This window comes from Lathyrus oleraceus, chromosome 7 (genome assembly GCF_024323335.1).
Source record: "Lathyrus oleraceus cultivar Zhongwan6 chromosome 7, CAAS_Psat_ZW6_1.0, whole genome shotgun sequence".
Classification (NCBI taxonomy): domain Eukaryota; kingdom Viridiplantae; phylum Streptophyta; class Magnoliopsida; order Fabales; family Fabaceae; genus Lathyrus; species Lathyrus oleraceus.
Window position 1 is genome coordinate 504,136,604 of NC_066585.1, and position 9,338 is coordinate 504,145,941.

Consider the following 9,338-nt stretch of genomic DNA (forward strand, 5'->3'; position numbering starts at 1 on the left):
TGATTCTCTTTCTTCGGCTTAGGACACTGTGGACTGATATGACCCAACTCTCCACAGTTGAAACAAGTCACAGTCTTCAACCGACACTCTGCAGCCAAATGACCACCTTTGCCACACTTGAAACACTTCATCTCAGCACTGGTACACTCATGGACACGATGTCCAGCCCGACCACATCTGTAACACTTAACAGGAGCACTAGAGTCTCCCCCACTAGGCCTCTTCATCCCACTCTGCCTCTGGAAACCTTTGCCAGCTGCATACGGTTTCCCACGATCAATCTGATTCTTACCTTTCCTATCAACCCTCTGCTGATAGCTCTCTGCTCTGGCCTTGGAATCCTGTTCAAAAATCCTGCAACAGTCAACCAAGTCAGAAAACACTCTGATCCGCTGATATCCAATAGCCTGTTTGATCTCAGGACGCAACCCGTTCTCAAACTTCACACATTTCGAAAATTCTCCAGCAGCCTCATTATAGGGAGTGTAATACTTCGACAGCTCTGTGAACTTAGCAGCATACTCAGTAACAGACCGGTTACCCTGCTTCAATTCCAAAAACTCTATCTCTTTCTTTCCTCTGACATCCTCTGGAAAATACTTCCTCAGGAATCTCTCTCTGAACACAGCCCAAGAGATCTCAGCATTACCAGCAGTTTCTAACTCAGTGCGGGTAGCAACCCACCAATCATCAGCTTCCTCTGACAGCATATGCGTACCGAACCTGACCTTCTGGTTATCGGCACACTCAGTCACTCTGAAGATTCTCTCGATCTCCTTCAACCACTTCTGAGCACCATCTGGATCGTATGCTCCCTTGAACATTGGAGGATTATTCTTCTGGAATTCACTCAGTTGACGAGCAGCTCCCATTCCCACAACATTCGGATTCCCTCCAAGTACTCCAGCTAGCATACCCAGAGCCTCAGCAATCGCAGCATCATCTCTACCTCTTCCAGCCATCTCTATTCTGAAACCCAAACAACTAAAACAATGAGTACTGATAGGGTTACACAACACCTATACCGTACAGGGGAAACAGAATAACTACGACTCGACTCGACCGACTATGCTCTGATACCACTAATGTAACACCCTTCTAAATACCCCAAAATATTTAATTAAAATAATAACATATCAATCAGAGTAATTATGCCCCGAAGGGTGTCACACAATCATTTCACAACAATTATCAAAATATCTTGTCATACTCATTTATTAAATCAAAATAAGACTCTTTTGCATAATTCGCAGCGGATACAAAACATCGACATTCAAATCATGTACTACATTACATGTAAAGTTGGTCAACAACTAAATTAAAACATAGTCAAACATCCCCTCCCGATGTCACATCTACCAGAGCATGACCCACTAAGAACGACACTAGACTCCATAGCCTAGCTTCTACTCAACTCACTGCTCGTTACCTGAAAAATAGTTGTAAGGGTGAGTTCCTCAATCAATATAATAAGCATTATAGAACAACATGTAATGCTAAGTAAATAACACATCAATTCACCCTAATCAGACTACGCACTCGGCAACGGCAATATCCGTTCAAACATCATATTCAACAGTAACATATAGCATATGTATAATCTCAACCATACTCAACATCAACAGCACAACACACAACACACATATAATACTGGAATACATCCATTCATATTATATGCCATACATTCATTATGCAATGAGACTCCACACATGCGGTACCGACTATTCTCGAACATATAGTTCAAGCTCACCGATCAAATCCAGATACGGCTACTAAGCTCACTAGTCCCACTCATTTGAGATCTAATGACTCACTCACCAATTCCTCACCGTGGGAATTAGCTACAGCCCCGAAGGCTAGACTATGCACACTAATCATCTAGCATGCAAACATCAACAACAAACCCACAATGGTTCACTCACTAATTCCTCACCATGGGAATTAGCTACAGCCCCAAAGGCTAGAATAAGCATGCTAATCACCTAGCAATGCAACAACAACAGCAACAATTCAAGAATAGACATAAGCTCACACTCTAAGCCATAAGACAGTCTATTCACAAATGCATACATAACTGATACATTCACAGCATCATGCTTATCATCACACATCATTAATACATTTTATCACAATCATGCCACATAATCAAATACAGTATTAGCACACTCTACTAATACCTATACTACTCCAACAACGGGAAATGATCCCTGCTACATCATACATCAGCTAAGTACATCACTCAGCCTAAACAACCAAAAACTGCACAACAACAGCACAGAAAAATCACAATTCTGCCCATACGCGTATTGCCTATGCCCATACGCGTATTGCCCACGCCTGACCAAATCCATACGCGTAATGCCTACGCCCATACGCGTATGCTACGCGTATCACATTCCCATACGCGTACCAACAGAGACCAAAACACGTTCAAAACATCATCTTCCTTATCCATACGCGTATTGCCTAGTGCCATACGCGTACCAGCCATCTCATACGCGTATTGCCTAGTGCCATACGCGTATGACCAGAAACCAGAACTCTCAGATCTGCAATGGCTTTCTCTGCTACGAGATCTACCCAATCCAACCTTCCACAGTCCAATTTCTACACAGAACTCGTTCATATTTTCAACACAATTCATATCTTATTCGATTACACAAAATCTGACACTTTTACATCTAATTCCTACGAATTCTTTCTCAATTATACCCCAATTTCGTTTATCCAAAAAGTTCACAAATTCATCATGCATCAATCTAATCAGAGGTAAAACAATGGTTATCACTACCCAGTACATATTATCACATAATGCCCTTTAACCGATGATAAACCCCCCTTACCTGAGTCAATCCGGCAAATTCCGTTAGCTTCAAGCTTTTCCTCTTCTCTTGCTCTGCCTCTTTGCCCTTTCTCTTTCAGCCGCTTCTCTTTTTCCTTTTTCACGTGAAAACCCTTTTCCAAAAATTAGGACTTTTTATTATTCCAACTTATATACTCCAATAATAAAACCCAATAATATTATCCCAATAATAATAATAATCCAAAAATAATAATAATAAAATTCCCAATTATTTAATTAAATTAATAAATAAATTATTAACTCAATTTTAAATAATTGTTTTATTATTATCGGGGTGTTACAGGCTGCAATCCAATAGACAAGAATGTCATATAGAAACCCAAATTCCCTTGGACATTAGAATCAAACAACAAACAATGCACACAATATTAACTTGAAGAGAAAGGCATCAAATAAAGATAGTCATATCCAAGCTTTAGTCACTTCATGATCTTTTTCAAATTTGCCCATGTAACAGATGAATTCCACAAGTCACATGTTCAAAGTAACAGCTTCACAATAATTATGTTGCAGATGAAATCAAAGGGATCTTCCATAATGTATCAGATGAAGTTTCAAATTGCAAGCACTTGGTTACATGAAAGTTGGCATTGGCCAAGTCCTTTGCATATGGAGTGTTGGCTAAATTCTAAGTCCAATTATCTCAGATCAAACCAACAGTCCACATAAGATGTTTTTTAGGATTTTTGTTCTTATTATGTACATTAATAGCCAAACACCATACAAACAAACACAATATACACAAGAAAAATATCTCACAAAATATGGTCCAAATGGACAAAGTGAAAATGACATTAACATAAACAATTAGAATGGTATAAATAATGGCAAATGAATAGAAGCTTAAGAATTAAAGTGCATTAAAATTAAATGGCTAGAAATTAAATATTAGTTGTTAATGGGTTAGAAGTTAGTATTGTTTTTGCTTTTTATTTTTTAAGTCATTCCTTGGAGAACACTCAACCCACTTATCACAAGCATGGATCCTTGAACCAAGGCGTCTTCCAAAGGAAGGATAAAAGGCCAAGTTTCCACACAATACCATGAAAGAGGGGAGACTTACAATCTCACTAACTAGAATGCTATACCTTCTGTGTCAAAAATTTAGCGCTATGTTAAGCAATCGTAATTGAACTTATCTAGAAGTCACAACTATTTGAGGTTGAGCAATAGAATTTTGGTGTTAATGCATGTTAGAGACATGGTATAATGGACTATGCTCATGAAACATACCACACATAAAAAGAATATGCAAAAGAGGTGACCTAATCTCATCCATATTTATGTTGATTTTGCAATCAACTAGCCTTAGGATATTGAGATATCATAGGTCAAATGAAATGGCTGCATAAAGAAGAGGAATTAGATGAAGAGGGAGGGGAATGGATCAAAACTCAAATTGGACAAAGGAGGACTTTTACAAAATTAATATCATTCATTCATTTTTGGAGATGGAATGTACCTTCCATCAATCCCCTAGATCCAATGATCGTAACCTAACAAAGTCAAATCAACCTTGACCAAGGCCCAACAACACAAGTCAAACTTATACAAACAATCAAAATGGCTCAACACAATTATTTGGCATTTATTCAATTTAAAAATACTAAAGATAATTCATTAAATTAAATATGGTTTGTCAAATTCCTAAAACCTCATCAAAACACCAAAGAAATGACCATGAGATTTATCATAGGTCAAACAAAGTCAAAGGACCTTGGAGAAAAAAATTCAGAATTTTTGGAGACTTAAAAGTATTTTTAAACAATTAAAATATTCACAAAATCAATTAAATCATGATAAATATTAATAATGATCCAAAAAATATGTTTAATTCAAAATATGAAAAAGAATTTTATTTTTTAAAAATTGGTGAAACTCTAATATTTTTTGGATCAATATTAAAATTAATATGAATTAATGAAAATAAAACAAATTAAATGAAATTCTAATAATCAGAAAAAACGTGGACTACTTGATCTCCCTCATTAATTTATGTGGCAGATCAAGTGGTCTAAAACGCGTGTTTCACTAAACACATGAGTCAGCGCGCCACACCAATGGTATTCAAAAGCAACGTTGAAGATTTAAACGATTTGAACTGATCATGTGGCTCAGAACCTGTCCAGCACACCATCGGCGCTGAAACTCCGGTCACCTTCTCAAGCGAGGCTCACCGGACTGGTTCAGACATCACCATCACATAAATGAAAAAGGAGGACATGATCTAAAAGAAAAAATGGCGTAGAGCACGAATCTGACCTTAATTTTAACTAACTCCAAATATATAGAAAGATATGAGGAGTTGAATTTTGAGGTGTGTCAACTGAGTTGCTTCGATTTGGCCTCAAAGCAACTCAATCTTCTTGCCTACATTTGTAGGACTTTAGACAACCAAAGATCTAAGAGAATTGATGAGAATTGAATGAGAATCAAAGAGAAGAAAATTTCTAGAAAATACCTTCAATGTTGTGCAGAACTGGATCATGCTTGCTTCAAACTTTGCTTGATCACCTTCAGGAAGCTTGTAGAAGTGGCTTGGCAATGGAACAAAGCTTTGGATCCTGGAGTTTTTTAATCTCCAAACAGTGAGATTCAAACTCAATTTTCAAATTGAAAATTCTCAGGTTTTCCTTTGAATTGTGAGGGTTTGAAAAGAGGGGGCAAAGCTGGCGCACAAGGGATCCTTCAAATGAGTTCAGAGGGCATGTATTTATAGCATGAGGGAGTGATATTTGCACATTTGCATTTACTTCCAAATTTGGCAATGTCATGCACTAGCTTGCATGGGCGTGTATAGGCCTATGAAGCAATCCATTTTGGTCTAAATTCAACCGTTCTGAAGTCTCAAAGAAGCTTGAATAGCAAGGCAATGTGAAATGGTATTTTGAGCATTTGATCCTTCCACTTGATGCAGACCTGTTAAGACCATGCGCAGCCCTAGCAAACCTCATCCAAAATGCATGAAATAGGACTCTTTGGAAAGCTTCGATCAAGGAGAACAACTTTGATGTTGGACACTTTTTAATTTGAAACTTGGATCATGGTGAATTTTGAGGTGGAAGTTTGGAAATTTCAACATGTTGAAAAGTTTTCTAAGTGTCAAGTCATATACCTCAATGTTCCACCTTACTTAACTTTTCATGTGAGCTCAAAATGAGAAAAATGCCTTCATCAAAGTTGTAACTCTTTCAAAGACATTCAAAATGGTAACCAATTTCATATCATTTGGATTTATAATGATAGAGTTATGCATTTTTGAAGTTGAGGAAAATCACTTGTTCAATGGTATAGGGCAAAAATGACCTATAATATATCCTCATATCACATGCTCGTACAAGTTGAATTAGCTCTCACTCCAAACATCAAAGTTGAAGTAGACATATTGAATTTGATTCTGCACCTTAGAAATCGTTCATCTCATAAAAATTGAGCAAGTTATGGCCTTGGGAAGTTGACTTTCAAATTAGGGTTTAGACAAAATGACCTATAATGTTTCAACATAGAAATTGATTTTCCAAGCGAAACTAGATCTAGGTCTCAACATGAAAGTTGTTTGGAATGTCATTTATAGTAACCTTTCTCTAGGGATAATTTTCATATGGTGAAAATTAAAGTAGATAGGGTCTAGGGAGACCCAATTTTATCAAATGAATTCATCTGGCCAACCACCATCAACCAACTTGCTAACTTCAAATTCTCTTGACTTTTTCGGCTCATGGTAGATCAGATATACATAAGATGATGAAATTGTAAGTTTCCCTTGATAAATTTGATCAATTGGTGAGGAAGCTTGTTGAAGAAGTTAGTCAAGATAGCCAGACAAACTAGGGTTTCCAAGGCAAACTACCTCCAAACTCTTGAAGAGTACTTGATCAAAGTAACATATGAAGATTATGTGGACTCATATATGATGCTTTGGGACATTGTGGATCCATCCTTGGTTTTGCTTTTAGCCATGAGGGTCTTAAACCCTAGATATTAGCTTGCTAAATCAGTGGGGATCATGCCCTTCCTACAAAAGGGTTGGGAAAATGCAAAGATATATTATTGGTATTTTGGTTAGTAAAATGATAATATACAAGTATGATACAATCACATGGTGCTTGGTGATCTCTCCCAAAAGAAACCCAATGGAAGAAGGGTGAGGAGGATGCCAAGGTATGATCCCAATGCAAATGCATATGATGAAGTTGCATGAGGGATCTTAGGGTCAAAATTGGGGTCTTACACTATCAAGTTGGATCACTACCCGCTCAGGGGTCTTGAACATAGGAACAATCACATTGACATCATCTCCCAAATGACGGGACTGGAAAATTTGAATAAAACATCCATCCATCAACCTTTGAATATCCCTCTTGACAATAACAAATCCTCGAGGGTTCACACTGCAAATTGCACAACCATAATGGTCAGGCTCACATTCACTAACCAGATAAATATCCTTATACATTGTCACTAAGGACCTTCTGATAAAGCGGACGTCATAAATCTTGAACTCTCCAGGACAACCATCTACTATATTGACTAAAGCATTACCATGAGCAGGCAACGAATTAGCTTTTACACTCGGCGCACGGTCCTCAAAGGACATCATCCCACTCTTTACAAGATTTTGTACCTCATATTTAAATGGGTAACAATTCTCAATGTCATAGCCAGGGGCTCCCTGGTGAAAGGCACAATGGAGTTCAAGCTTGAACCACCACGGAAGTGGCTCGGGAATTTGAGGTGGATTTCTGGGTTGAAGTAGGTTCTTGAGAACCAATGATGGATATAATTCGGCATATGACATAGGAATAGGGTAAAAAGAGACCTTCTTCCTTTCAAAGTTTTGTTATTGATTATTGTTGTTGTTGTTGTTGGTTCTTTGTTGCGTTTGTTGTTGACGTTGTTGTTGAATCGGAACTGGTTGATTGTTGAAATTATTGGAAAACACTGGAATTACTGAAGAAACTTGATGTTAATGCTGACGCAGTTGAGGATTCCTTCTGACATCAGGCCTTCTCTGCCTCCCTACAGATACTGAATTGGTCTCCCCTTCCTTCCTTTTGGCAAAATCATTTCCATATTTCTTACTGGACGACACCTCTTCCTTAGACAAACGTCCTTCACGGACTCTCTCTTCTAACCTCATCCCCATGTTTACCATTTCAGTAAAGTCACTAGGGGCACTGGCAATCATGCGTTCGTAATAAAACGAACTGAATGTCTTCAGCAAAATCTTCATCATCTCCTTCTCTTCCAATGGAGGATTAATTTGAGCAGCAAGTTCCCTCCACCTATGAGCATACTCTTTGAATGTCTATTTCTCCTTCTGAGACATAGACCTCAGTTGGTCTCTACCAGGAACCATATCAACCTTGTATTTGTACTGTTTAACAAAAGCTTCACCCAAATTGTTGAAAGTACGGACACTTGCATTGTCTAACCCTATATACCATTTCAATGCAGCACCAGTCAAACTGTTTTGAAAATAGTGAATCAATAACTAATCATTATCAGTTTGAGTTGACATCTTTCAGGCGTACATAACAAGGTGGCTAAGTGGACAGTATTTCCCTTATACTTTTCAAATTCATGGACTTTGAACTTCATCGGGATCTTCACATTCGGTACTAAGCAGAGTTCGTCAACACTCTTACCAAACATGTCTTTTCCTCTCAATGTTTTCAACTTCTTGCGCAACTCAAGGAACTGATCCTTCATTTCATCCATCTTTTCATAAACATCTGGGCCCTCATACAGCTCAGAATGGTAGATGGTGTCCTCAACACGAGGTAAAGTATGAACAACTGACAGAGGCATAAACATGACCGGGCTAGATGTCGGTATAGAAGCAAAGGTAGGCGCAAACCCTTCAGGCATAAAATTTGGTAGCACCCCCCACGGGAATCCAGCAGGCATAGACGGACGAAATTAAGTAGCAGCAACAGGAATGGTCAAGGTAGCAACCTCGGAAATGACAGTCCTCTGGAGAGGAGTTGCGGGAGTTGGTGAAGACTGATTTTGTGCAGCCAAAACAGACTCCATCATGGCAGTCAACCGGGAAATCTCATCCTTCATCTCCCTGTTCTCTTGTTCCAAATGCTCCATTAGCTTGGGTTGATTGGCGCGAATGTTGTATCGGTGAGTCAGCTTGGCTGAAGCACATAAGAATAACCGATAAGACATCTGGTAGAAGAAAACATGTTATGCAAATGATGCCTGAAATGCAATGTTTTTATTTATTTAATTTCAAAGACATATGAAGTTCTATTTGCAAATATTAAATAATAACAATAGTAACAATTTGATTGACCATACAATCTCTTTTATTCATATAATTTGGAAGGATTACACTGAGTACAATTTCAGAAACCAAATTACAAATACAAGAGAAAAGGAAACTAATCATCCTAAGGATCCCTAAGCAACAGTGTCAGATGATCTGGTTGCGGGAGCTACTTCCTTCGGATGCATCGAATCTCAA